The following is a 27,150-nucleotide window of genomic DNA, read 5'->3' on the forward strand; positions in this document are numbered from 1 at the left end:
CCGCCACTGGAGATTCAGCGGGCACCTTCTGTGCCAACTTCTAAGCGCCTGCTGGGAACTTTTCTATTCCTCCAGGCCTGTGCAGGCAACATCCTTTCACAATGGTTTATTGAGGCTTGCTCCTTTAAAATTTGTGGCTTTTAATTTTTTAAGACGTTTTCATGCTTTTATTGTATGGTTTTAAAAAATCCTTTTAATGCTGTAAACCACTTTGACTTTTTAATGATTTGTTGCCAAATAAATAAATAAATTTGGGTCCCCAAAGCCATTAATAAGTTTAATTTGCAGAGGCTATTCATATTCCACATAGCCATCGGGGATCAATTCATTAGATGCACGTTTTAACGGGAACCTAGCTAATCCTCATTTCCTGCAAACTGAAACACAGCCATCCTTTGACATTTGCACCGCTCTGCATTTTGCAAGGCCTTTCTCCAGCAGCCGTGCGCGGGAAAATGTGCATATTTGGAAAAATAGCCCACAGAATGCATCACACGTAAGGATAACCGGCTGCAAAATTTGTGTGTTAGTCAGAAGTTCCTATTAAAGTGCTTAGTCATTTTTTATATATACTTTTAGTATTTTTCAAATACCTTTCATAGTTTTTATTCCTGTGATCTGCACTGGACCACTGCGTGCCATGTATGTTATTTAGTTGTTTAGTGGCGTCCGACTCTTTGTGACCCCCTGGACCAGAGCATGCCAGGCACTCTTGTCTTCCACTGCCTCCCGCAGTTTGGTCAAACTCATGCTGGTAGCTTCGAGAACACTGTCCCACCATCTCGTCCCCTTCTCCTTGTGCCCCCCATCTTTCCCAACATCAGGGTCTTTTCCAGGGAGTCTTCTCTTCTCACGAGGTGGCCAAAGTCTTGGAGCCTCAGCTTCAGGATCTGTCCTTCCAGTGAGCACTCAGGGCTGATTTCCTTCAGAATGGATGTGTTTGATCTTCTTGCAGTCCATGGGACTCTCAAGAGTCTCCTCCAGCACCAGAATTCAAAAGCATCAATTCTTCGGCGATCAGCCTTCTTTATGGTGCCATGTATAAATCTCTTTAAATCGTATCTCTCCCCTGTTCCTAACTCTGACGTCCCTCCTCTCTTAATTCTGGTCCAAGCTGGAGAATTGGTGAGAATATCTTTCCTACTTCTCTCCAGAGATGACAAGCCTACTCAGGTGGTGCCTTGCTCCATCCATCTCTCCTGCGCCTTGCGGGCGAGATCCCGATTGCGGAGACCTCTCAATCATTTCTAACGTGGCAGAAGTAAACACCGCTGCCTTTCGTGTTTCCCTTGCACCCGTGTCTTCTTGTTGATGGATGGGGCAAAAGGACTTGTGTGTCTGAACATGGAGGTCCAGGGGGTTTGATGTTATGCTATTTCTTTCTACTCCTCTGGCCTTTGAGATGCGGATTCTGTTTTGATGAAGGGAGAGGCATCGCTGAGTGGCAAGGGAACTGCGGCTTTTGGGGAGCTTACGGGGTTGCGAGAGGGGACCGTGGAAGTTGGCTTCTCAGCTGAAAGGGTGGGGAAACTTCTTAACCCCCCCAAGGGATGCACCGCTTTGGGGAAACTTTTGTAGACTGGCTGGGCTGAGAGGCAGCAGTGGGTGGAGCGATTGCGCTGACTCTCTGTGCAACCTGCGGTGCAAAAAGGACAAGGTTTTTACATCTTAGATGGCCTTCTGTCCTGGATGCTTTAGCTGAGATAATAATAATAATAATAATAATAATAATAATAATAATAATAATAATAATAATTTATTTATACCCCGCCCATCTGGCTGGGCTTCCCCAGCCACTCTGGGCGTCTTCTAACAAAATATTAAAATACAGTAATGCATCAAACATTAAAAGCTTCGCTAAGCAGGGCTGCCTTCAGATGTCTTCTAAAAGTTTGGTAGTTGTTTTTCTCTTTGACATCTGGTGGGAGGGAGTTCCACAGGGCGGGTGCCACCACCGAGAAGGCCCTCTGCCTGGTTCCCTGTAACCTCACATCTCACAGTGAGGGAACCGCCAGAAGGCCCTCGGAGCTGGACCTCAGTGTCTGGGTAGAACGATGGGAATGAAGACGCTCCTTCAGACATTCCTGCTTGGCAGGGGGCTGGACTAGATGACTTCTGGAGTCCCTTCCAGCTCTACAGTTCTGTGATTCTATTATCTCCACCTGTGCCATCTGAGCAGTTTCTGTCCAGCAAGAGCCATTGTCACCCACCGTACCCCTGATCCACTTCCCACCCACCAGAAACTGTCTTTAAAAATCAGAAAAGCAAGCTAGCCATGGCTGATCCTGGTAGTGCATAGAATCATAGAATCGTAGAATTTGAGGGGACCCCCAAGATTCATCTAGTCCACCCCCCTGCAATGCAGGAATCTCAGTTAAAGCATCTGAGACAGATGGCCATCTAACCTCTGCTTAGAAACCTCCAAGGAAGGAGAGTCTACAATCTCCCAAGGGAGTCCGTTCTACTATCGAAAGCTCTCCCTGTCAGAAAGTTCTTCCTGATGTTTAGTCTGCATCTCCTTTCTTGTAACTTGAAGCTGTGGGTTCGAGTCCTACTCTCCAAAGCAGTAGTAGATAGGTAGCCGTGTTGGTTCCTTCCAGTAGCACCTTAAAGACCAACTAAGTTAGTTCTTGGTATGAGCTTTCGTGTGCAAGAAGTGTGCATGCACACGAAAGCTCATACCAAGAACTAACTTAGTTGGTCTTTAAGGTGCTACTGGAAGGAATTTTTTTATTTCTCCAAAGCAGGAGAGCCCTCTTAAGGTGATCTGGAATCACGGGAGCTAGAAGGCACCCTAAGGGCCATATAGTCCAACCCTCTGCAACGCTGATGTGGCAGCCTGTTGCAACCGTGGCACGGCCGACTTGGGACACAATCATAGAATCATAAAATTGTAGGGTTGGAAGGGACCCTGAGGGTCATCTAGTCCAACCCCCTGCAATGAAGGAATCTCAGCTAAAGCATCCAGGACAGATGGCCGTCCAACCTTTGCTTAAAAACCTCCAAGGAAGGAGAGATCTGAAGAGCTTCTGGCAGAATACTTTTTCAGGAGTTGCATGTCTGCTTCTGTGTAAGACAGTCATACCTCGAGTAACAGATGCTTCAGGTTGCGTTTTTTTGGGTTACAGACTGCCGAAACCCGGAAGTACGGGAATGGGTTACCTCTGGGTTTTGGTGGCCGTGCATGCTCAGAAGCACTAAATCACGCTTTGCGCATGCGCAGAAATGCTAAATTGCAGCCCGCGCATGCGCAGACGCGCAGCTGTGGGTTGCGAATGATGCGGGTTGTGAATGTGCATCCCGCATGGATCACGTTTGCAACCCAAGAGTCCATTGTAAAATAATAATAATAATAATAATAATAATAATAATAATAATAATAATAATAAATAATAATAATAATAAATAATTAATAATTTATTATTTATTAGGGACGTGGGTGGCACTGTGGGTTAAACCACAGAGCCTAGGACTTGCCGATCAGAAGGTTGGCGGTTCGAATGTGACGGGGTGAGCTCCCGTTGCTCAGTCCCTGCTCCTGCCCACCTAGCAGTTCAAAAGCACGTGAAAGTGCAAGTAGATAAATAGGTACCGCTCCAGCGGGAAGGTAAATGGTGTTTCTGTGCGCTGCTCTGCTTTGCCAGAAGTGGCTTAGTCTTGCTGGCCACATGACCCGAAAGCTGTGCGCTGGCTCCCTCGGCCAGTAAAGTGCGATGATTGCCGCAACCCCAGAGTCGGCCACGACTGGACCTAATGGTCAGGGTTCCCTTTACCTTTACCTTTATTATTTATACCTGCCCTGGCTGGGTTTCTCCAGCCACTCTGGGCGGCTTCCAACAAAATATTAAAAATACCTTAAAAGTGTAGGACTTGATACGATCCTGTTCCGCACCAACCTGTATCAGACTGGCGTGTGCTTGCGTCCTCCCCACCTCTGGGTCTGTGCGGCCTAGGGATCAGTTGTGCAGACTGACAACGCCCCTGGCACACACGCTAGCCCGACTTTCCTATCCCTCCCTGTGAAATCTGAGCGATATCCTGTGCTGCCGCCAGATCCTCTCTGCTGCTGGCCTAAGCCCCCCTGAGCCCTGCAGTAGTACATCGTGAAGCCAGTTTCTGAGCAGATCCTTGCCATATATGGCCAAAGCCCAGGACTCCTGCTCCTTTGCCTGCAGAACTGATAAGTGTCTTGTTTTAAGAGAGCAGCCACAGCCTGCCCCCGCAATCTCCAGCTGCGTCACAGCCTTTTTCTTCTGGATTGCGCATTCTTTAGATTTTCGGTCCTCAAATCGTGGAGAGAGGACTGTTTGCACTGGGAGGGCTGTCTTGTCTTCTGCAACTGCCCCCCAGGGAAAATAGATAAATAAAATAGGGGGCATATAAAGGCTGCAGTCCCATTGAACTCTCTCACCCCAGGGCCCAAGGAGGGGAAAATCCGAAGGCTTCCCAATCCAGGGAGGGGGGAGAATTACATTTACAAGGCAAAGCATTGTAAGCCACTTTCGGGCTTTATGTGTGTGTCCTCTTTTCCGTTCGAGCTGGAGAGGGGGTGCATGGAAGGATTATTTATTATTATTATTATTAAATTTATATATTGCCCTATACCCGGAGGTCTCAGGGCGGTTCACAGAACAAAAGCAAAATATAAAACCACAAAACATATAATTAAAATAAAAACAACAACCCAATACATCCCCCAAGATCGGTGGGGGCTGATCTTGTACTTTCTTATTTCTTTTTTTTTTTTTGATGCAGTTACAAACTTGGTAGATCAGGGGAATGCTGTGAACATAGTGTATCTTGATTTCAGTAAGGCTTTTGACAAAGTCCCCCGTGATATTATTGCGAGGAAGCTGGTAAAATGTGGGTTGAGTGAGGTAACTGTTAGGTGGATTTGTAGCTGGTTGACTGACCAAACCCAAAGAGGACTCATTAATGGTTTCCCGTCATCCTGGGGAAAAGTGGCGAGTGGGATGCCCCAGGGTTCTGTCCTGGGCCTGTTGTTGTTCAATGTCTTTATAAATGACTTGGATGAAGGAATTGAGGGGATGCTCATCAAATTTGCAGATGACACCAAACTGGGAGGGGTAGCTAATGCCTCAGAAGACACAACTGGGATTCAAAATGACCTTAACAGATTGGAGAACTGGATGCAAGCTAACAAGATGCAGCCCCACCCAGCATGGCTGCTGTACAGGGATGATAGACGTTAGAGGGTTCCAGCAACACCTGAGCCGTATAGGCAATGCTGCGTCCATGTGCCCAACCCTAGGTGTGGACCTGGTAAAGTCGCTGCTTTGCTGAAAGCCTTGTCTATGCCAGAGCTACTGTGGTCGTCGGCACATGGCAAGGCCATTGGCTGCCTCTGAAGCCCTGTGCTTTGTGAGAGCTGCTGATCAGCTGGGGTTGGCGCTTGGTTTCTGCCAGGTGATGGGCAGACAGGCGGCCCCCGCCACCTCTCCAACGTGGGAGAGATAAGGATTCAGCCAGCTGCCCGGATCCAATTGCCCACCTGTGCTGTTCCTACAGGAGTGAATGGATGCACATAGTCTGAGGAAAGTCCTTTCCAGCTCTGGATTCGACCGTTTGCAAATAAAGAGCGTGGCAGTTGCCCTGTTGCATCAGATAGATTTGCGGAGTCATAGAGTCGAAAGGGACCACCGAGGGCCATCTAGTCCAGCCCCCTGCAATGCAGGAATCACTGCTAAAGCATCCCGGGCAGATGGCCGTCCAACCTCAGCTTAAATCCCTCCAAGGAAGGAGAGTCCACCACCTTCCGAGGGAGACCATTCTGCTGTTGAGCAGCTCTCCGAAACTGCGTCCTAATGTTGAGACGGGATCTCCTTGCTTGCCATTTGAATGCCCTCTGGAGATCAAGCAGTCCGGCGTCCCGTTCCCCCCAGTGGCTAAGCAGATGCTCTCAGGAATGGCGACCGTCGTTGAGAGGTGTTCTGCCTCTGAGCGTATGACTTCCACTTTGCTAAGAGCTGCTGATAAGACTCTCAGGGCTTGCTGAACCCACTGAGGAAGAGAAACCTGCAGGAGCTGGTGGCCTTTGCAATGCCTTTCGTAGTTCGTAGTTCCCTGCAACGTTGGCAAGGCGCTGACCTGGCAGGCCAGCGAGGCCCAGCACCCGGCTCGACGTTAATCATTGACCCACAGCGGGGGAATTCCGCCTCTGGAGCGGCCGTCCCCAAGTTGCCCGAAGAAGGGCGATTTTCCTGACATCCTTTGGTAGTCGTGATCTCCATATTTGGAAATGTTTACCCATGCTCTGATCTATTGGAAGGGGAGGGGAGGTGACTCAGGGCCTGGTGGAAGCGAGATTTGAATTCCTCCAGGCAGGAGAAGTTTTTCCCCTTCCTTCCTTCTTTCTTTCTGCCTGCCTCTCTCCCTCTTCCTTGTGCTTGTGGTCACTCCGGCAGTTTTGCTCACTCCTGGAGCCGGTTCCAAATTTGTTCCGCTCTGGGACAAGGCGTCCCCTCGGGCAGGGAGAACAGCCCAGCCTCCAGTAAGTACCTCCTTATTGGCCTCGTGAGCGGAATGGCGAACAACCAGGGTGGCAGGGTGAGGGGTCACGACGGAGCTTGCATCGTGCCATGTGGGTCCGGTTAGCGAAGAGGCAAAATGCCCAGTGCCAGACAGCAAGGGAGGGCAAGGGGAGGAGGAGACAGGCAGCTGTGCTTCAGAGTCCTTTCCGGCAGACTGTCATGGTCCTTGCCAGTGAGGCTCAAGGCTGGCCTTGGCATAAATTGGCAGTGCCAGCCATGGTTTGCAGTCCGTTGTTGCCATTTGCCTTGAGTCCCAGGAAGGCGTCAAAACAGCCTTTATGGTTCCTGACATGCTTTGTCTCCAGAAAGAGCTGCCTGCCCATGTATGGTCCGTTGAGCCGGAGGACTTATTCATTGCCCGAGTTAATATTTATCTCTGATCCATCGAAGGAATGGAGATCTCAACAGGAACAGTTTCTTCAGCTCGCAACTTGTTTTCTGTTGGTGCCGCAATCGCCTCTTGTTTTCCTCCAACGTGCCAGCCCACATTTTGCGTGCAAAAAATTAGAAATCTGACCAGATAGGGAGTACGCAGGAAGCTACCTTGCAATGAGGGAGACCATCTAACTTAGTATTTCCTACACTGACTGGCAGCGATGGGTTTTGGGCAGGAGGGTCTCGCAATCCTGCTCGGCGATGCTGTTGCAGATTTAACCTGTGGGATCTTCTGCATTCGAGGCAGATGCTTTGACCCTGAGCTACGGCACGTCCCCTGAACCCCTCTCCTTCCCTTTTTCCTGAAAGGAAATTGTTTTGTGGACAGTCAGGGAGCCAGCAGGAAAACCCTGGATCCCCTACTGCTTCCTGGCTCCCAGGGGGAAATGGAGGCAAGCCCCAGCTTCCCTCCTTTATCTTACTTTGCAGGGCTGCTGTGACGCTGGCCACAGATTCAGGGCATGTGGGAGAAAGTTCCCATAGCGCATTGTTCCCCTGTGGAACTCACTGTCACATGAATGTGACAGTTGCAGGATTCGGTAGCTTAGAAGGCGGAATTGTGCAAGAGAGGGGCTCTTTTGTTGCAGAAGGGGAATGTGGTTTTTTTTTTGGGGGGGTGGAATACCCAGAGGACACCAGGTTGGGAAGGACTGTTCCAGGTGGTCCTCTTGATCTGAACCAGTGTCCTTAAGATTTTAGGGTGCTTGCCAAACCTCTGATCTGGGTTGTGTGTGCGTGTGTGTGTTGGAAGGGGGGGAGGTCTGATTCCCCCCAGCCTAGAACAGCTACACTGGCATCTATCTGCCCATGGAGGGGTGGCATTTCTCTGCCAGTGCCCAGCTCCCTGCTTTGTCCGGGTTGAATTTCTGTGAAATGGGCGTTACAGGGGAGGAGCTGAACTGCTCAGGATCCACTGGGTCGTGAGTTGCCCCCAATTCTGTCACTTCAGCATAGAATCATAGAGTTGGAAGAGACCACAAGGGCCATCGAGTCCAACCCCCTGCCAAGCAGGAAACACCATCAGAGCACTCCTGACATATGGTTGTCAAGCCTCTGCTTAAAGACCTCCAAAGGAGGAGACTCCACCACACTCCTTGGCAGCAAATTCCACTGTCCAACAGCTCTTACTGTCAGGAAGTTCTTCCTAAGGTTTAGGTGGAATCTTCTTTCTTGTAGTTTGGATCCATTGCTCCGTGTCCGCTTCTCTGGAGCAGCAGAAAACAACTTTTCTCCCTCCTCTATGTGACATCCTTTTATATATTTGAACATGGCTATCATATCACCCCTTAACCTCCTCTTCTCCAGGCTAAACATGCCCAGCTCCCTTAGCCGTTCCTCATAAGGCATCGTTTCCAGGCCTTTGACCATTTTGGTTGCCCTCCTCTGGACACGTTCCAGTTTGTCAGTGTCCTTCTTGAACTGTGGTGCCCAGAACTGGACACAGTACTCCAGGTGAGGTCTGACCAGAGCAGAATACAGTGGCACTATTACTTCCCTTGATCTAGATGCTATACTCCTATTGATGCAGCCCAGAATTGCATTGGCTTTTTTAGCTGCCGCGTCACACTGTTGGCTCATGTCAAGTTTGTGGTCAACCAAGACTCCTAGATCCTTTTCACATGTACTGCTCTCAAGCAGGCCCAATTCGGGCCCGATGACTAGGCCAGCTTCGAATTGGCACCTTGTTTTTATTATTGTTATGACTGATAGCATTTATACCTCGCCCTCTCCTCCCAAGGAGCTCAAGGTAGCGTACGTGGTCTCCTTGTTCTTCAGCTGATCCACACAACAACCCTGTGAGGTGGGCTAAGCGGATGGCCCCCAAGGTCAGCTCAGTCAGTCTCATGGCCGAGTGGAGATTTGAACCCTCATCTCCCCCAGGTCCTAGTCTGGCACTCTAACCATTACACCATACTGCCTCAGAACCTAGCCCAGAGCAGACTTTCATTTGCCCCCTGCCTTTTGCCCCAGTTGGAGTGATTAACCCCCCCACCCCACTGCCCAGCCAAAGTCCCGGGTTCAGTTCCTGGCATCCCCAGGTAGGAGGATAAAACTTTGCTCTTCCTTTTAGTTCTGTCCCCTTGGTGTGTTTATTTTCATAGACTCACAGAATTGCTGGAAGGGACCACGAGAGTCTGGGACGCGGGTGGCGCTGTGGGTTAAACCACAGAGCCTAGGACTTGCCGATCAGAAGGTCGGCGGTTCGAATCCCCGCGACAGGGTGAGCTCCCATTGCTCGGTCCCTGCTCCTGCCAACCTAGCAGTTCAAAAGCATGTCAAAGTGCAAGTAGATAAATAGGTACCACTCCGGCGGGAAGGTAAACGGCGTTTCCGTGCGCTGCTCTGGTTCGCTGTTTGCGTTGTTTCGTTCTTTGCTTTGATAAACCCCTTTCTGGGTCACGTTTGCTGGACTTGGGAGGGCGGGATGCAAAACGTTCTGAACATGGAAAAAAAAGCAACAAAAAAACCCCACGTTTCTGCCACTTTGAAATAAACTCTTATAAGGCCAAGTACCCCTGATGCAAATCCCAGTTTCTGGAAGCCACAGGAAGGGAAAGTTGCTCTCGTGCTGGGATCCCACTTGCTCGTTTCCCACTGTGGCATCTAGTTGATTCCAACAAGAACAGGACAATGGACTTGATGGCTCATTGGCCTTATTCAGCAGATGGTCTGTATGTCCTTATGCCAGTTCTGGGAGGTGGAGAGGTGTTGTGTACTAAGTTGAATAGGATTCAAAATGCAGCAGTATGATTGGTCCTAGAACAATAGGATTCAGAATGCAGCAGTCTGATTGGTCCTAGAACAATAGGATTCAGAATGCAGCAGTCTGATTGGTCCTAGAACAATAGGATTCAGAATGCAGCAGTCCGATTGGTCCTAGAATGATAGGATTCAGAATGCAGCAGTCTGATTGGTCCTAGAATGATAGGATTCAGAATGCAGCAGTCTGATTGGTCCTAGAACGATAGGCTCCAGAATGCAGCAGTCTGATTGGTCCACTGGAGCCACCCAATCCAGCTCCAAGTGGAAGTCAATCAGTGACCTGATTGGCCTACAGGCGAATCCTGGAATTAGCCAATCACGTGGGGCCCATTGTGTAAATAATGTATATAAAGCAGACATTCTGGCAAAACATTCATCTTAACAGCAGCAATTCGGCCCAGCAAGGAAAGTTTCAGTCTCGACCATGTTTCCAAATCTTTCTTAACTTCTGACCAACATTTCTCATAGTTGTCCTTAAACAAGTTCAAGTTTTTAGGCGTCAAGTTTACCCCCAGGTATTTCACCTTCTTAACCACAACTAACTCTGTTTCCTTCTGGAACCCCTCTATTTCTAAGGGCGTTAAGTTTTTCCCCAAAACTTTAGTCTTTTGTTTGTTCAACTTAAATCCTGCCACCCGACCAAATTCTTGTATCAGTTCCAGAACTCTTTTTGTACTAGATTCTGGCTCCTGTAATGTTATTACTAAGTCATCTGCAAATGCTTTCAGTTTATATTGTTTCACTCCGACCGTGATCCCCTGTATTTGCCGGTCCCTCCTAATCATATTCAGCAAAACCTCCAGGACTGATATGAATAATAGGGGGGATAGGGGGCACCCCTGACGTGTTCCTTTTTGAATATGGAACTCCTCTGTCACCACATTGTTCACTATCAACTTAGCTTTTTGTTCTGAATAAATTGCTTCTATACCATTTTCAAACCCTCGTCCCACTCCCATCCCTTCCAAGTTTTTCTTCATAAATTTCCAAGAAATATTGTCAAAGGCCTTCTCGGCATCAATAAAGATTAGCACTGCTTTAGTGTTAATATTTGTTTGTAAAAGTTCCAGAATATCGATAATATTCCGAGTATTATCAAACAAATGCCTGCCAGGAAGAAAGCCTGCTTGGTCCTTATGAATTACTTCATTTAAAACCTTTTTCAATCTACTTGCCAAAATGTCTGCAAATATTTTGTAATCCACATTTAGGAGTGAGATGGGACGGTAGTTCCTAAGTTGAGTCTTTTCAGTTTCCACTTTGGGTATCAGTGTGATGAAAGCTTCTTTCCACGTTTCCGGTGCCCTTCCTCCCCCCATAATCTGGTTACAAACCTCCATTAATGGTAAAGTCAAGTAGTCTTTTAATATCTTATAATATTTGGAGGTAAGTCCATCTGGGCCTGGGGATTTGCCCAGCTGCAAATTCTGAATGGCATCCTCAATTTCCTGTTGTGTTATTTTACAATCCAAAATTGATCTCTTCTCCTGAGACAATTCTGGTAAGCCATTGAGTTTCAAAAATTGTTCAATCTCAGACACATCCTCAGGCCCTTGTGTATACAACTTTTTGAAGTATTTCTGGAAACACTTTCTAATTTCACCTGGTTTCTGAATATTTTTCCCTTCCACCTCTAGATTGGTAACATAATTTAATTTCTGTCTTTTCTTCAACTGCCATGCCAGCAGTTTCCCACATTTATTTGCTGACTCAAAAGATCTTTGTCTCATTTGTTTAATTTTCCATTCCACTTCTTGGTTTATCAATTTCAAATATTGTGCCTGATGGAATTTAATTTCTCGCAAGATCTCTTTAGATTTTGGTTTAGATCTTAACCTTTTCTCTCCATCACTTATCTTCTCTAAGATTTTATCCTTCTTCCCATTCCAGAGTTTCTTCTTGATAGTATTTTGTTGTATCAGAAACCCCCTCATTACAGCTTTACTAGCGTCCCAGATTGTTCTTTTTTCCACTGAAGTATTCAAGTTGATTTCAAAATAGTCCTTTAAAGTTTTTTGGGCCTTCTTTACAATCTCTTGATCTCTAAAGAGGGTGTCATTCATTTTCCATCTAAAGGAACCGGCTGGAGTAAGTCTCAATTCCATTTTCAGGGCGTTGTGGTCGGAGCAAGTCTTTGGGCAGATTTCCACTCTTGTAGTCTTCGTTGCCAGCCCTCTAGTTGTCCAAATTTGGTCGATTCTCGTCCATGATGAGTGGGCCTCAGAAAAGAAAGTTCCCTCTCTACCTAGGGGGTTCCTTGCCCGCCAAATGTCAATCAAATCCACATTGTCTGTCAGTTCAAAAAAGGTTTTCGGTAGTCTGCCGTCTTTAGTTATTTGGTTTTGTGACTTATCCATCAAAGTGGAGACCACCCCATTCATGTCTCCCATCATAATGATGTTTGAATAGTCCAGATAGTCCAGTAGTGTCTCATGTAGCTTCTTGTAAAATTCTGCTTTCCCTTCATTTGGTGCGTAGATTCCTACTATCAAAACTTTTTCTCCTTGAGATTGTATTTCAATTGCCAAGATTCTCCCTTGCTCATCTTTAAACAAAAATTTCGGTGCTAGGTTCTCCTTGGCGTAGATCACCAGGCCTCTCTTTTTTACTTTGTCTGATGAAATAAATTCTTGGCCTAGTCTTTTGTTGATTAATACCTTCCTATGGAGCCTAGTCACGTGGGTTTCTTGCAAGCAAATTATATCCAAATTTTCTTTTTTCAAAATATGAAAGATCTTTTTTCGTTTTTCCGGGGAATTTACACCATTAATGTTCCAGCTGTACAGCTGCAGAGACATCCTGTATCGATCTGTTGTTGCTCTTTATGGGGTGTCCTCCTTTTTGTCCGAATCCGAGGGAGGAGATGGTGTTGGTTCCAATCCAGGCTGTGGCAGAGGCCAAGGGACTGCTGTTCCCTTCTGAAGATCTTCTCCGTTGTCGTGCAGGAACTTCTGGTTGTCCTCTTTAGACTTAATTCTAACTTTCTTTCCTTTGTATTTAAATGATAGGCCTTGTGGGAACTCCCACCTGTAAGGTATTCCGTTGCCTCTCAAAAGTCTTGCTAGGTCAGTATAGTTAGCTCTGAGATCCAGTAGCTGTTTTGGTATGTCCTTATAAATTTCCGCTCTTCTGTCCTGGATCTCCAGTGATTTGTTAAAATGAAGGTCAAGTATTTTGTCTCTCTCCTGTTTAGTCTTTAGGATGATCAGGCAGTCTCTAGGTCTGTCCTTTCTGGTAACACTTCCCAGTCTAAATGCCGTTGTTATTTTAAAGTCTTCGTCTTCCTTTATTCCCCAAAATTTGGAGAATTCTGCTGTCAAGAAACCAATCAAATCTTCTTTTTCAATCTCTGGGATAGAGCGTAATCTTAAATTATTTTCCCTGTTTCTCAATTCCACCATAGACAGGTAGGCCTGCTGGTCACTGATGTGCTTGTGTAGTGGCCTTTGGAGTGTCTTGTCGGTCCCCACCGCAACACGTGCTCTCCATGAAGGAGAACACGCTTTATGCAAACTGCGGAGAGTTTTGTTGTAATATGCACAGTATGTAAACTGTCCGATGAAATAAAATGCATTCAAAAGGTTCTCCCAGCTTAGGAAGTTCCACACATTTCTGTATGGAAAAGCACAGGTGGAAGAGGTGAATTCAAGTGTTCATTGGCTACTGGGTGTCCTTTTTCAGGTGAAGCAATTCTCTCTACGAAGTAGGCAAAGTTGACAAGACTGGAATTGGAATGGCTGTTGTTGTTTTTTAAAAAAATTCCCTGCAGCTAAATGATGGGGTGAGTGTGGAGGAGCCTCTTTTTGGGGGAAGCCTCGCAGGGGTTTTGATGAAAGTTAGACATCAAAAGGGCGGCATTTGTTTGGGGTCTGAGACAGGCCCATCTCTAAGGATGCGTCTCTGATTTTGATGCACTGGACAGATACCTTCTTTAGGCAGACTGTACAGCTTTTAAAAAAATAATGTTCAAGGAGGAGAAGAATGCCAGGACTGCATCGTAAAAGTGAATTATGCTGCGTGTCGGATGCTGTCTAATGAGGTTTACGGTGCATAATAATAATAATAATAATAATAATAATAATAATAATAATAAATTATTTATACCCCCGCTCTCCCCAACCAGAGATGGGCTCAGGGTGGCTAACACCAGTAAAATTACAATAAAAACATAATGGGGGGGGGGACCCAATTTAAAATACAGGTTAAAATGCAATTGAAAATGCAGTCTCATTTTAAAGTAGCTGATAAATCAAAACCATAAGGGGAGGGAAGACATAAGGGTCAGATTGAGTCCAAGCCGAAGGCCAGGCGGAACAGCTCCATCTTGCAGGCCCTGCGGAAAGATGTCAAGTCCCTCAGGGCCCTAGTCTCTTGTGACAGAGCATTCCAACAAGTCGGGGCCAGTACTGAAAAGGCCCTGGCCCTAGTTGAGACCAATCTAACCACCTTGTGACTTGGGACCTCCAAAATGTTGTCATTTGTGGACCTCAAGGTCCTCCGCGGGGCATACCAGGAGAGGCGGTCCCGTAGGTATGAGGGTCCTTGGCCGCATAGGGCTTTAAAGGTCAAAACCAACACTTTAAACCTGACCCTGTACTCCACCGGGAACCAGTGCAGTTGGTAAAGCACTGGATGAATGTGATCCCACAGCGAGGACCCCATAAGGAGTCTCGCTGCAGCATTCTGCACCCGCTGGAGTTTCTGGGTCAGCTTCAAGGGCAGCCCCGCATGTGGATGGTCAGTGGTTTGTTAATGGAGCCATGGATGGCCGAGTGCTGTTGAAAGTAATCTATCAGAATCCTGTGGATTATTAGGGATCTGGTGCTTGGCAATGATTTAGGAGAGCTGCGTATTTCCCGCCCCACCCCCATTTTCTATAAGAGGCGGATTCGTGCTACAGTGAGTGAATCTTCGTAAGTAAGTATGTTTGCATCTCATCTCATAGTTCAACTGTGGAACTCCCTGCCACAGGAGGTGATGGTGGCCACCAACCTGAACAGCTCTGAGAGTGGATTAGACAAATTCCTGGAGGAAGAGAGGGCTACCGATGGCTACTGGCCAAAATGGCTTTGCTCTGCCGCCACAGCTGGAGGCAGCCGTGCTTCTGCATTGCTGGAAACCACGGAAGGGGAGAGGGGCTGCTGTGGTGGAATCCCACAGGCAACTGTGGGAACAGGATGCTGGCCTAGATGGGCTATTGGCCTGATCCAGAAGACACTTTTAACGTTCTAATGTTCTTATGTAGATAATACAGGACTCTTTGCTGCCTTGGTGTGTTTTCAGGTGATTTTCTGCCACCCTGAGGCCTAGTAACGTAAACGTGCGTGGTGGAAATGCGAAGATCTTGAGATTTCCCTTTTTTCAGATCTAGGGTGAGATGGCCGTACTTTGCATTGCGTGGTGATTCATAGTAAGGCAGATTGGTAAATCCCCGCCTCTCCTTCTTTGAGTAGGAGTCCCTTTGCCGCTGCTGCCCTTTAGAAACGAAAGCAAAATTGCAATTAACCTGTGTAGCAGAATGATTGCTCGATTTTTGCCTTGACAGCGGTCCCATTTATCTTCCTTTAGTTGCCTCATCCCTGCCACAAGCAACTATTTTGCGGGCAAAGGAAGATAAACTTTTCTATTTTTTTTCTATAATTTTTTATTAGTTTTTTAACATACCATTTTCAACAGTAATTAAACTTTCACATCTTATTCGATTTTTTGACTTCCATCAGTCCTCTCTGAAAATTTTCCAATCTAATCTCTTAGCATGCATTTCTTACTTTCCCTATTACATTTCAAACTAATAACCAATATCTCTATCTTTATCTACTTTGTAACACTTCGTATATTTCTCCTTGCAAAACTTCTTGTAGTCCTACTAGCATAATTTGTTGGTTACAATTGCTCTTCAAATAGTTCATATACTTCTTCCAGTCTTCTGTAAATCTCTGGCCTCGCAGGTTTCGAATCCTTCCTGTCATTTTGTCCAATTCTGCATAGTCCATTAATTTCATTTGCCATTCTTCTTTCGTCGGAATTTCTTCTTGCTTTGAGGAAGATAAACTTTCCTAAACCTGGGCTGCCCCCAGCTTTGCTGCAAGAAGCAGACTCCTGATTTGCCCGTAAACTGGGCAGCAGAGGGCAAGACTGGGATTCAGAAGCGGGGGTACCAACCACCTTTGACTGGCTTTGGTAGCCATTATTTTTGGTTGTGTTCTGCCCCCCCCCCAGGGGCAGGGAATTGTCCAGCCGCTCACTTTGAGCCGCCAGCCCAAAGAATTAAGAGAAATAATTGATAATATTTATACCCCTCCCTCCTGACTCGGTTGCCTCAGCCAGTCTGGGCGGCTTCCAGCATGCATAAAAACATAATAAATCATTAAAGATTAAAAAGCAGGGCTGCCTTCAGATGTCTTTGAAAGGTTGTATAGTTCCTTATTTTCTTGACTGGGGGGGGGAGGGGTCACATAATTCCATGCCCTCTAACATTTCTCTAATGAAAATAGGGACGTCCTAAATGGTCAAAGGCCTGGAAACGATGCCTTATGAGGAACGGCTAAGGGAGCTGGGCATGTTTAGCCTGGAGAAGAGGAGGTTAAGGGGTGATATGATAGCCATGTTCAAATATATAACAGGATGTCACATAGAGGAGGGAGAAAGGTTGTTTTCTGCTGCTCCAGAGAAGTGGACACGGAGCAATGGATCCAAACTACAAGAAAGAAGATTCCACCTAAACATTAGGAAGAACTTCCTGACAGTAAGAGCTGTTCGACAGTGGAATTTGCTGCCAAGGAGTGTGGTGGAGTCTCCTATCTTGGAGGTCTTTAAGCAGAGGCTTGACAACCATATGTCAGGAGTGCTCTGATGGTGTTTCCTGCTTGGCAGGGGGTTGGACTCGATGGCCCTTGTGGTCTCTTCCAACTCTAGGATTCTATGATTCTATGAAAAGCGGGACATTCTGGGATCAAATCAGAAACCGGGATGCCTTCTGTAAAGTCTGCAACTGTCCCTGGAAAATAGGGGCACTTGGATTGTCTGGCATTGAGTGTTTGTCCCATCGGTGATGGGACAAGTCTCTCTCTTTCCCTTTCTCTCTTTCTCTTTCTCTCGTGTTTTTCCAAAACAGAACACACACTCACGGTCCAAATCCTTGCAAAGACCTCATGCACACACCTTCACGCCGGACTTACGTATAAGCTAAACAAGCTCTAGCTTAGGGCTCCATTCTCTTGGGGACCCCAAAATTTTTTGAAGGAAAAACAAACTGGGTGTACATTTCCAAAATATAAGGTAAAAAACAAATAAAATAAAACCTACATCCAGCAACAGTGTTTTGTGTTGCATAGGCTCCAATGATGTAAGTCATGGGCCCCACCTGCTTGCTTACTCCTTCAAATATCACTTCTTTGCTCATTTCTATATATAGGGTGCCTATATTTTGCATGGACTGGTCACATGGCAACATGTGCAAATGGCTTGAGATACCTATTAGGTCCATCAATTACCGTATTTTTGCACCATAACACTCACTTTTTTCCTCCTAGAAAGTAAGGGGAAATGTCTGTGCGTGTTATGGAGCAAATGCCTGTGGGTGGCGGGGGGGATCTGCAGTCGTGAGCAGAGGATCCATAGTTCCCCTTCCTTCCCTCCTCCGTGGTTACAAAGCATGGATCCACATGGATCCTCAGGATTTTTGCACTGGGCTACTCCAAACTCACTGTCAGATCACATGTCTGTGGCCACAGCATGAACCACAAAAATCATACAGTGGTGCCCCGCAAGACAAATGCCTCGCAAGACGAAAAACTCGCTAGACGAAAGGGTTTTGCGGTTTTTGAGCTGCTTCGCAAGACAAATTTCCCTATGGGCTTGCTTCGCAAGACGAAAACGTCTTGCAAGTTTGTTTCCTTTTTCTTAACACCGTTAATACAGTTGCGACTTGACTTCGAGGAGCAACGCATAGAACGCAGTGTGGTAGCCTTTTTTGAGGTTTTTGGTGATTTTTGAAGCTTTTCCAAAACTTTTCCGACACTGTGCTTCGCAAGACGAAAAAACCGCAAGACGAAAAAACTTGCGGAACGAATTAATTTCGTCTTGCGAGGCACCACTGTATATCCACTATTTCGTTTAGAATATTTTTTTTCTTGTTTTCCTCCTCTAAAAACTACGTGCGTGTTATGGTCTGGTGCGTGTTATAGAGCGAAAAATACGGTACCATATAGCACATATTCAACACAAAAAAACAGCGACAATTTGTTGTTGACAAAGGACAGCTGGACATACAAAGGGCCCCATGACCTTCAGTAGCTTAGGGCCTCATCAAACCTAAATCTGGAAATGTGAGACCATCAGACCACAAGTGCTGGTAAGGAACTGGAAGAGGTCCTCTAGCGAAACCTTTTAATGCACAGTTACTGCAGTTCGGTCCAGCTGTTGAATCAGAGTGGCGTTTTCCAAGGAGTTCATTTCACATCTGAAGATTGGATGCCTCTTTGCCTGGGTGTGTTGAGTTTCTGCGCAGATGGAGGCCCTGACGCTTTTTATTTTTGAGCGGGCTTCATGTGTACCAGAAGAATAACAAAGCCAATCCCATCTTTTATCTGTTGCCTCTCTGGGGTCTGCTTAGGGGGTGGAGAGCATAGCACCCGAGCCTGCAGGATAGCTCAGTGGGTAGAGCATGGATAGACTCTGAACCTCAGGGTCGTGGGTTGGAGCCCCATGTTGGGCAAAAAGACTCCTGCAAGTCAGGGGGTTGGACTAGATGACCCTCAGGGTCCCTTCCAACCTGACTGTGCTATGATTCTATTATCTCTTGTCAGTCTTAGCATCAAGACTTGTGGGTCTTGTGCAGCAAAAAACCAAATCTCATCCCAGGCAATACAAATGAAAGCTGAATTTTTCAGGTTGTATGTGCATTTCAAACTGAGCAGTTTTATTTGTCTGATTTTTGTGCGAGTCATTATTTTGCCCAACTTGTTTCCCACTTGCTTCTAATGGGGTCCACAAATTCACTTGCTGTGGCCAGCAATCCCTCCCTATCCTGGTCCCTGCATTTTTTTTAGGGGGGGGGGTTAATTTTTTTTTAAATTCCCTTAATATTTTTCCTTTAAAAATGTCTTTTTTAAAAATAAGATTTTATTAAAGCTTTTCCATAATAATCGAATCTAAACCAAAACAAAAACAGAGAGAATAAGAGAAAACACCAAAGGAAAACAAAAATGAAAAGAAGAAAAAAAAGAAAAGAGGAAAAAATAAAAACAAGAGGACTTTTGATTTTCTCTCTCAGTTACATAAAAGAAACTATTCAAAATATTCACCCTAGAATTGCATCCAACTAATCTGCTTTCTGCTGGGCCATGTTTTCCCAATCTGCCTAAAAAAATCTTGTACAAATATGCATTTTTGGGGTGGCTCCCCTGCCCCCAAGCCTGTTGACTTGTCCGTAGGTTGATAACCATTTTGCCTACAATACAAAGGGCACTTGCAGCCCGAACATTGTGAAAAAAGAGGGAATGGGGATTAATGGCAGCGTGATGAACCTCAAGTGCTGTCAGCCCCCAAGAAGTGCATGTGTGTACAATCAGTGTGACGCTTTTCCTGGTTGACGGATCTTTCCTATAAATGCCCGGCGCCGAGTTCTAGTGCCGCGATAATCAGTGGTGGCCGCAATTACCTCCTCCTCCTAATTGTGGATGTGAGGACAGCAAGAATGGCTTTTCTGCTCCTGGAGTTCTGTGGTCTTTAATCTCCTTCATATTATCGGGCGAAAAGTGCTCCCAGGCTCCCTGTATTGTCGCATTAGCTAGACAATGGCCACTTTTATCATTGCTCCTCTCCTGCAAGATGCACTCACAAATGCTTCAGGTAGAGGGAAGAGGGAGGCATAAATCACTCCATTTCAGTTTGCCTCTGTTTGTGTTTTCGCCCAGTCTTAAATTCAGCTCTCCACATTTCCACAGCAATCTGCATCCCTCCCCCGCCCGTTTTTTAAAAAAATAATCCTCATGGAATCTCTTCTGCAATTTTCTCCTAACAAACACATTTCGCATGCAATTTTGCCCAATATAAACATTTTTTGCAAAACATTTCCCCCCAATAGAATGCACTTATGTATGTTCCCACCCCTTTGAATAAGTGTATTTTTTTAAATGCACGCTTACTCCCAATACATGTCAATTTTTGTTAGTGGGTTGTGTTGCAAAATTCGGAGAATTGCAGAGATTTCAAAGGGTAGCTGTGATTCGTTTTGTGTGTTGTGAATTAGGTGGAGAGGCAATTGCATCTTGCTGCCCCCAATTGCAGAAACCAGGAATTGTCGTTGGCAACATTGAATTCGCAGCTGGTACTTTCAAAGCAGAACGGTGCAGCAATGCTTCTGTTGCACACTTCGGGGGTGCATTTTTCCTTTAAACATTTTGGAGGGCAGGTGGCATAGTGAGATTCTCCCTCCCCCATGAAGTTGCCTGGAATTCTCTTGGGACGTGGAAGGAGTGAGGAACATTAGGAGATCTTGAGAAATATGCTTGGCATTCAGAAGCGCCTGATCCAGTCATTCTTATTTCAATAATAATAATAATAATAATAATAATAATGATAATTTATTTATACCCCGCTCATCTGGCTGGGTTTCCCCAGCCACTCTGGGCAGCTCAAAAATTAAAAACCTCCCTAAACAGGACTGCCTTCAGATGTCTTCTAAAAGTCAGATAGTTGTTTATTTCCTTGATATCTGATGGGAGGGCGTTCCATAGGGCGGGTGCCACCACCGAGAAGGCCCTCTGCCTGGTTCCCTGTAACCTCACTTCTCGCAATGAGGGAGCCGCCAGAAGGCCCTTGGAGCTAGACCTCAGTGCCCGGGCTGGACGATGGGAGTGGAGACGCTCCTTCAGGTATACTGGGCCTTTGAGGCCGTTTAGGGCTTTAAAGGTCAACACCAACACTTTGACTTGTGCTCGGAGCCAATGCAGGTCTTTCAGGGCCGGAGTTATATGTTCTCGGCACCCACTCCCAGTCACCAGTCTGGCTGCCACATTTCCAGGTTAATGTTGGCATCTGTCTGTCTCGAGAGACAATGGAGCATGCCTTTGGGGGTGAAGTCAAACCCCTCCGTTCGCAGCCCTGAAATGACCTCTCTGGGACACAAGCCTGGGCAGTGTATCTACCCAGACCACAAAGACCCCCTCTCTGCCTGGCTGAAGTGGTCCAGAGGAAAGCAGAGCAATGTGTTTGGCACCAGCTTGGCTGCAGGAAGGAGGCATGCAAGACGCCACCCAACTATTTTAGGAGCTCTGTGCCAAATTTGTGTGGGGTTTCCTCCTGAGCCTTCCAGGTGGATGTGGATTGTCGGAAGCCACAGATGGTCAGACATTTTCTCCTGCAACTGTCTTGACTGGGAGCAGATCTCTTTCCAGGGGCTCAGGCAGAAACATGACTTGCACACTGCCTGCTTCCGGATCCGTTTAAATGGAGGTCTTGGGGGTTGGAGTGCAAAGCATATCTTCTGCTCTCGCTGCGAGGAATGCAGGTGAGGGGGGAAATTCTCCAGGAGCCCCTGCCGCCAGTTTAGAGAGCACTGGGCTAGATGGACTCAAGGGCTGACTCAGAGAAGGAGAGCTGCATGAAGTTCCTCTGGCAGAGCCTTCTTGGTCGTGGCCCCACAACTCTGGAATTATCTCCCCAGGGAAGATCTGACAGCTCCCTTTCATACGGGCTCCGAAACCCTTTGTATTTGGGAAGGCACTTTTTACGGCGGGTTTATTCCTGTTTTAGCTAATCATCTGGTTTTACCGCTGTGGCATTTGCTGTGTCTTATTTGCAAGAATATTTCTGCCTCTTTTTCTGGAATGCACTTTCATAAGCCTGTTAAATGCAGGTTATATATAGCCATGGACCGTAGCTCAGCTTTGGAGCAGCTCTTTTGAATACAGAAGGCGCCAGGTTTTTATTTATTTCTTCATTTACTGCATTCACACCCACCTTTTCATCCCAACGAGCTGAAAGAGGCATCCATGGTTTTCTCCTTCCTCATTCAACCCCCCCCCCACAACAACCCTGTGAGGTTGGTTAGCCTGAAACGCAGTGACTGGCACCCAAACTCACACCCAGTGAGCTTTATAGCTTAGTGGGGATTCGAACCCTGCTCTCCCACTCTTCAGACACTGGTTCAATCCCAGACATCTCCAGGTACAACTGGAAAAGATTCCCTGCCTAAAATCCCAGAGAAACGCTGCCAGGAGATAAAGGGACCCGTGGTTCTTGGTTCCCTGTGTTCCTAGAGGTAAAGGGAGCCCTGACCATTAGGTCCAGTCGTGGCCGACTCTGGGGTTGTGGCACTCATCTCGCTTTATTGGCCGAGGGAGCCAGCATACAGCTTCCGGGTCATGTGGCCAGCAGGACTAAGCCGCTTCTGGCGAACCAGAGCAGCGCACGGAAATGACATTTACCTTCCCGCCAGAGTGGTACCTATTTATCTACTTGCACGTTGACCTGCTTTCGAGCTGCTAGGTTGGCAGGAGCAGGGACCGAGCAACGGGAGCTCACCCCATTGCGGGGATTCGAACTGCCGACCTTCTGATCAGCAAGTCCTATGCTCTGTGGTTTAACCCACAGTGCCACCCGCGTCCCTGTGTTCCTAGAAGTAGCTGAATAAAACAGATTTCCAAGTGAAGCTCACCCACTTATACCGAAAGTGAGGATCTGTGTTTGAACACACACACACTTTGGAAGCCCACAAACTTTTGCGCATTAGAGAGGTCTGAGGTTTGTGGCTTAGCAAGGAAGGTTAAGGATCAGGGGTTAGGTAAACCCCAACCTCCTGGCTGTGATATCCGAAGGCCCCCTGTGTTAAACCTCAGGCGATCGCAATCTTGCATGGAGAGATGAGATTAGGAGAGGTTGGGGTAGCCATGCAAATCCCCCCCTCTTGATTCAGCCTTGTAGCAAAAGAGACACTGTGAGATCATACTAGATAAGAGTTTCAAAAAGCATGGGGAAAATGCAGAGAATTCTTCACAAAAGAGTGCCCTAAAATACATACCTGGACATGTTTCGATTAGTGTCTGCAGGTGACTTTGTGGATATTTAATTAGAAAAATCTTAATAATTACCGTATTTTTCGCACCATAGGGCGCACCGGACCATAGGGCGCACCTAGTTTTGGGAGGCGGAAAACAAGAAAAAATTATTCTGAACCCCAGAAGCCAGAACAGCAAGAGGGATCTGGCTTCTGGGATACCGTGTGGCTGTTCTGGCTTCTGGGATAACCGCGCCAAGCCTCTTCAGGGCAGCGGGATGAAGGCTCCCCCTGCCCAAAGAGGCTGCGCAGGGCTAAGGCAGAAGCCAGGACAGACGCGTCGCTGAAGGGGCGCTGCGCCTTCTCTCTCTGCGCAGAGAGGGAGAGGGCGCAGCGCCCTTCAGCGAAGCTGGAGAAGGAACAGAAGGAGACCCTTCTGTTCCTCCTCCGGCTTCCAGGACAGGCGCGTCACCGCTAAGCCAAGTAGCCTACTTTCGCACCATAGGACGCACACACATTTCCCCTTCATTTTTGCAGGGGGAAAAGTGCGTCCTATAGAGCGAAAAATATGGGAAACAGCTTATAAGAAGTAAATAAGGAGGCCAGATACAGGATAAAGGAAGTATTTTATTTGGTTGTTCGGCTCCTTCGGCCTATAGAGCGAGATGAGCACCGCAACCCCAGAGCCATCTGCGACTGGACCTAATGGTCAAGGGTCCCTTTACCTTTACCTTTTTATGTTATGCTTATTGTATGTTATGTTCATGTTTAATGGGGGTGGGTTTCTGTATTGGGAGGTGGGAGGTTATGTTGTAAATAAAATTTCTAATTAAAAAAACAAAAACAAAAGAGACACCCCGAGTTCAAAGCAAAGGGGGCTTTGGGTCAGGTGTGGCCCAGGGCGATCCTGGAATGCCGATCTTCCTTATTTATTGCTGTGCTGCAAACGACCCCCATAAATGTATATGGCACTTAGCAAACAGACGAGGGCCAAGAATTCCAGGCCTGGGAAATTTACAGCCCGAGAGGAGCCCAGACAGGTAGAAGGAGCAAGAATATTGCTGCCGTGTGATAAGAGCGGTTCGTAGAAATGCAGGCCTCCTCCTCTAGGGGTCGGCAGGACCTTGTTTGGGCTGCATTGCTGCAGAGGGCAAGAGAGGGCTCACTCCGCAGAATGTTGTTGTTGTTGTTTAGTCGTTTAGTTGTGTCCGACTCTTCGTGACCCCCTGGACCGGAGCACGCCAGGCACTCCTGTCTTCCACTGCCTCCCGCAGTTTGGTCAAACTCATGCTGGTAGCTTCGAGAACACTGTCCAACCATCTCGTCCTCCGTCATCCCCTTCTCCTTGTGCCCTCCATCTTTCCCAACATCAGGGTCTTTTCCAGGGAGTCTTCTCTTCTCCTGAGGTGGCCAAAGTCTTGGAGCCTCAGCTTCAGGATCTGTCCTTCCAGTGAGCACTCAGGGCTGATTTCCTTCAGAATGGAGAGGTTTGATCTTCTTGCAGTCCATGGGACTCTCAAGAGTCTCCTCCAGCACCAGAATTCAAAAGCATTGATTCTTCGGCCATCAGCCTTCTTTATGGTTCAGCTCTCACTTCCATACATCACTACTGGCAAAACCATAGCTTTAACTATACGGACCTTTGTTGTCAAGGTGATGTCTCTGCTTTTTAAGATGCTGTCTAGGTTTGTCACCGCTTTTCTCCCAAGAAGCAGGCGTCTCTTAATTTTGTGGCTGCTGTCACTATCTGCAGTGATCATGGAGCCCAAGAAAGTAAAACCTCTCACTGCCTCCATTTCTTCCCCTTCCATTTGACAACCTCAGATATGCAGATGACACCGCAGAATGTTATTGCACACAAGAAGGCAAGGTGCTGGTCCTCATGATCTCAGAGACGGCTGAGTGGCAGCGTTGTCGCTAAGGGTGGGTCAAGAGAGGCGTGGGTTTAAACTGCAATGCAGGAGAATCTCAAGGATAAAGCCCTAATTGTAGGAATACAACAGCCCTGCAAGGTTGGTCGTTAATGTGGCTCACATATTATTTATGGGAGGGCAGAAACAGAGGTGTAAGAGTACCAGGAGAGCGTCTCGGATCAGGCCAGTGGCCCATCTAGTCCAGCACCCTGATCTCACAGTGGCCAACGGGGTGCCCTAATGGGAAACCCGCTAGCAGGATTCGAACACAAGACCTCTCTCCCCTCCTCTGGCCTCCAGCAACTGGTATTTAGAAGCTTTGCGGCACCAAAAACACATGTGGCACTCCACGCAGAAAGCAAAAATGTCTGCGTACAGTTCGTCAGCCTAGCCATCCTTCCTGACACGCTGGTCTTCAAAACAACAACAAACCTCTGGTTACGTGAAACATTCAATAAACACACAAGACGTAACCGGCTGTACGTTTGAAAAAATAATATATACTATTCATTGTATTGAATTGTAGATTTCAACAGAAGTAGCTCATAAAGTTCAATGGAAAAAGTAGAAGACCCAGTGGATCAGTTCATTCTCTAATCCAGTGTTTCCCAAACGTTTTTGGGCAACGGCACACCTGTTTACCGGAAAAAAATCTCGCGGCACACCACCATTAAAGCCCCGCCCCGTGACGTCAGCGCGCAGCGTCACGCCGGGAGGGACGCACAAAAGTTAAAGTTTTTTCCCTCCCCGCGAAGCAACGAAAGAGGGCGCCTCAACACCGGGAGGTGGGCAGGGAGCGGGGGGAGCGGCCAGACGGGCTCCGCTGGGGGACTTTCGGCTGCCGGAGGCGGGGAAGGGGCGGCTGCAGCGGACCCGGAAGTGGTTGCGCCCATCGGGGGCGGTGGGAGCGCGCCGTGCGGGTTGGTGGGTGGGGGAAGGAGAGGAAGAGGAGGGGGCGGCGGCGGCGGCCGGAGGCTGGACGGATCCGCGCAGGGACGGCGCGCGAGCCGGGAGGAGGCGCGAAGAAGGAGGCAAGGCGAGAGCAGCCCGGCTCGGGATGCATTCGGACTGCCGGCTGCTGCGCCCGAGACGCGGGGTATGGTGAGCAGCCCGGAGCGCCCGCTCCCCCGGGGGACCCGGCCGGCGCTGGCCTCCCTCCTCCTCCTCCTGTTGCTGCTCAGGCGGGACGCGGCGGCGCAGAAAGGTGCGTGCGGGAGCCCCGCCGGGAGGGGAGGGACCAGAGCCTTCCCGCCTTTCTTGCTTGGCGCCCACCCAAAAGCCCGCCGGGTTTTCGCGCCTTCCTCCAGTAGGCCGGCCGAAGCGAGCGGCGATGGGATGTGGGAGCTCGCTCGCTCGCCGCCCCGCGTGTGCTCGCCGCCGCCGCCCCGCCTCTCGCCGCCCGACTCGCCCGTCTCCCTCCCACGGAACACAAGGCAATGTTCGGCGGCACACTAGTGTGCCGCGGAACACCGGTTGGGAAACACTGCTCTAATCAGTTTATGCATAAGGTGAAAGTGTCTATTCCACCTGTCTGTTCATAGAGTCCAACTATCCACACGAAAGGTTGTTGCAGTTCCACAGAATCCTTTCACAGACCCTAAGACAAGGATTTCCAGAATATTAGCCTTGTTTCGCTGTCCTGGGCTTCATCAGTGGTACAAACTCTAGGTAATGCAAATAAATACAATATCGTAATCTCACACATTTTTACAGCAAAAATAATATAAAAACTGTCAACAACCATACATACCATATATGATATGACAGGACAGTGGATCTCATATCATAGTAGTAGCTTCTGTAAGTAGCGACTTTTACAGAGTGGGCTCCTTCTTATGTTCTTAATTTCATTTATATCTGAGTCATCCTCCGAGGGAGCGTGTGTTGATGCACATTGTTCCCATTTATCTTCCCAGCAAGCCTGGAAGGTGAGCCGGGCTGGGATGTGACTGCCCCAAGGTCATAGTGTGACCGAGTAGAGACCTGAACCCTGCTCTCTCTGGTCACAGTCTGAAACCGTGACCACTATACCACGCTGCCTCTACTTTTTAAAAAATAAAGATTCTTTATTGATACAACAAGAAAAAAGAAAAAAAACACAAATACCAAATTACACACAGGAATAACTATAGACACATAATTTTCTTAGCAAACAATATAACATATATTGGGATTAACACTAAAGACCCAACCCTCCCGTCTATTCCATATTTCGAGTTCATATTACTTATTGCCAATACACATGTTTATCATAATTAAACTTATTCTTAATATATCTAATTTCGTATATATACCTTGCAACTATTACTCAAGTTCCTCGAATGCTGCAACAGAATTTAAACTACTATATTTATTTTTCAGATTTTCTTTGAAAACCTCCCATTTTGAAACAAATTCCTGTTTTGATTTATTCTTTATTTTTTCTGATAGGCCATCTAATTCGGCATATTGTGTTAGCTTTTGGATCCAATCTTGTATAGAGGGGATT

The 27,150-nt window shown here is 47.3% G+C and overlaps 1 protein-coding gene across 5 annotated transcripts in view; it reads left to right on the forward strand.

The window, feature by feature from the left end:
* Positions 1-27,150, forward strand: part of LPP (LIM domain containing preferred translocation partner in lipoma) — a 311,393-nt gene that overhangs the window by 28,146 nt on the left and 256,097 nt on the right. Inside the window, exon 1 of one of the 5 annotated variants that reach the window (XM_083504204.1) lies at positions 6,312-6,511. The exons of the other annotated variants lie outside the window; for them this stretch is intronic. The gene's annotated coding sequence lies outside the window, so the exon portion shown is untranslated. Of the gene's footprint in view, positions 1-6,311; positions 6,512-27,150 lie in introns of those variants that run through there. 5 annotated transcript variants of the gene reach the window in all.

This window comes from Podarcis liolepis (genome assembly GCF_965112155.1).
Source record: "Podarcis liolepis genome assembly, chromosome: 5".
In the NCBI taxonomy this organism is placed as follows: domain Eukaryota; kingdom Metazoa; phylum Chordata; class Lepidosauria; order Squamata; family Lacertidae; genus Podarcis; species Podarcis liolepis.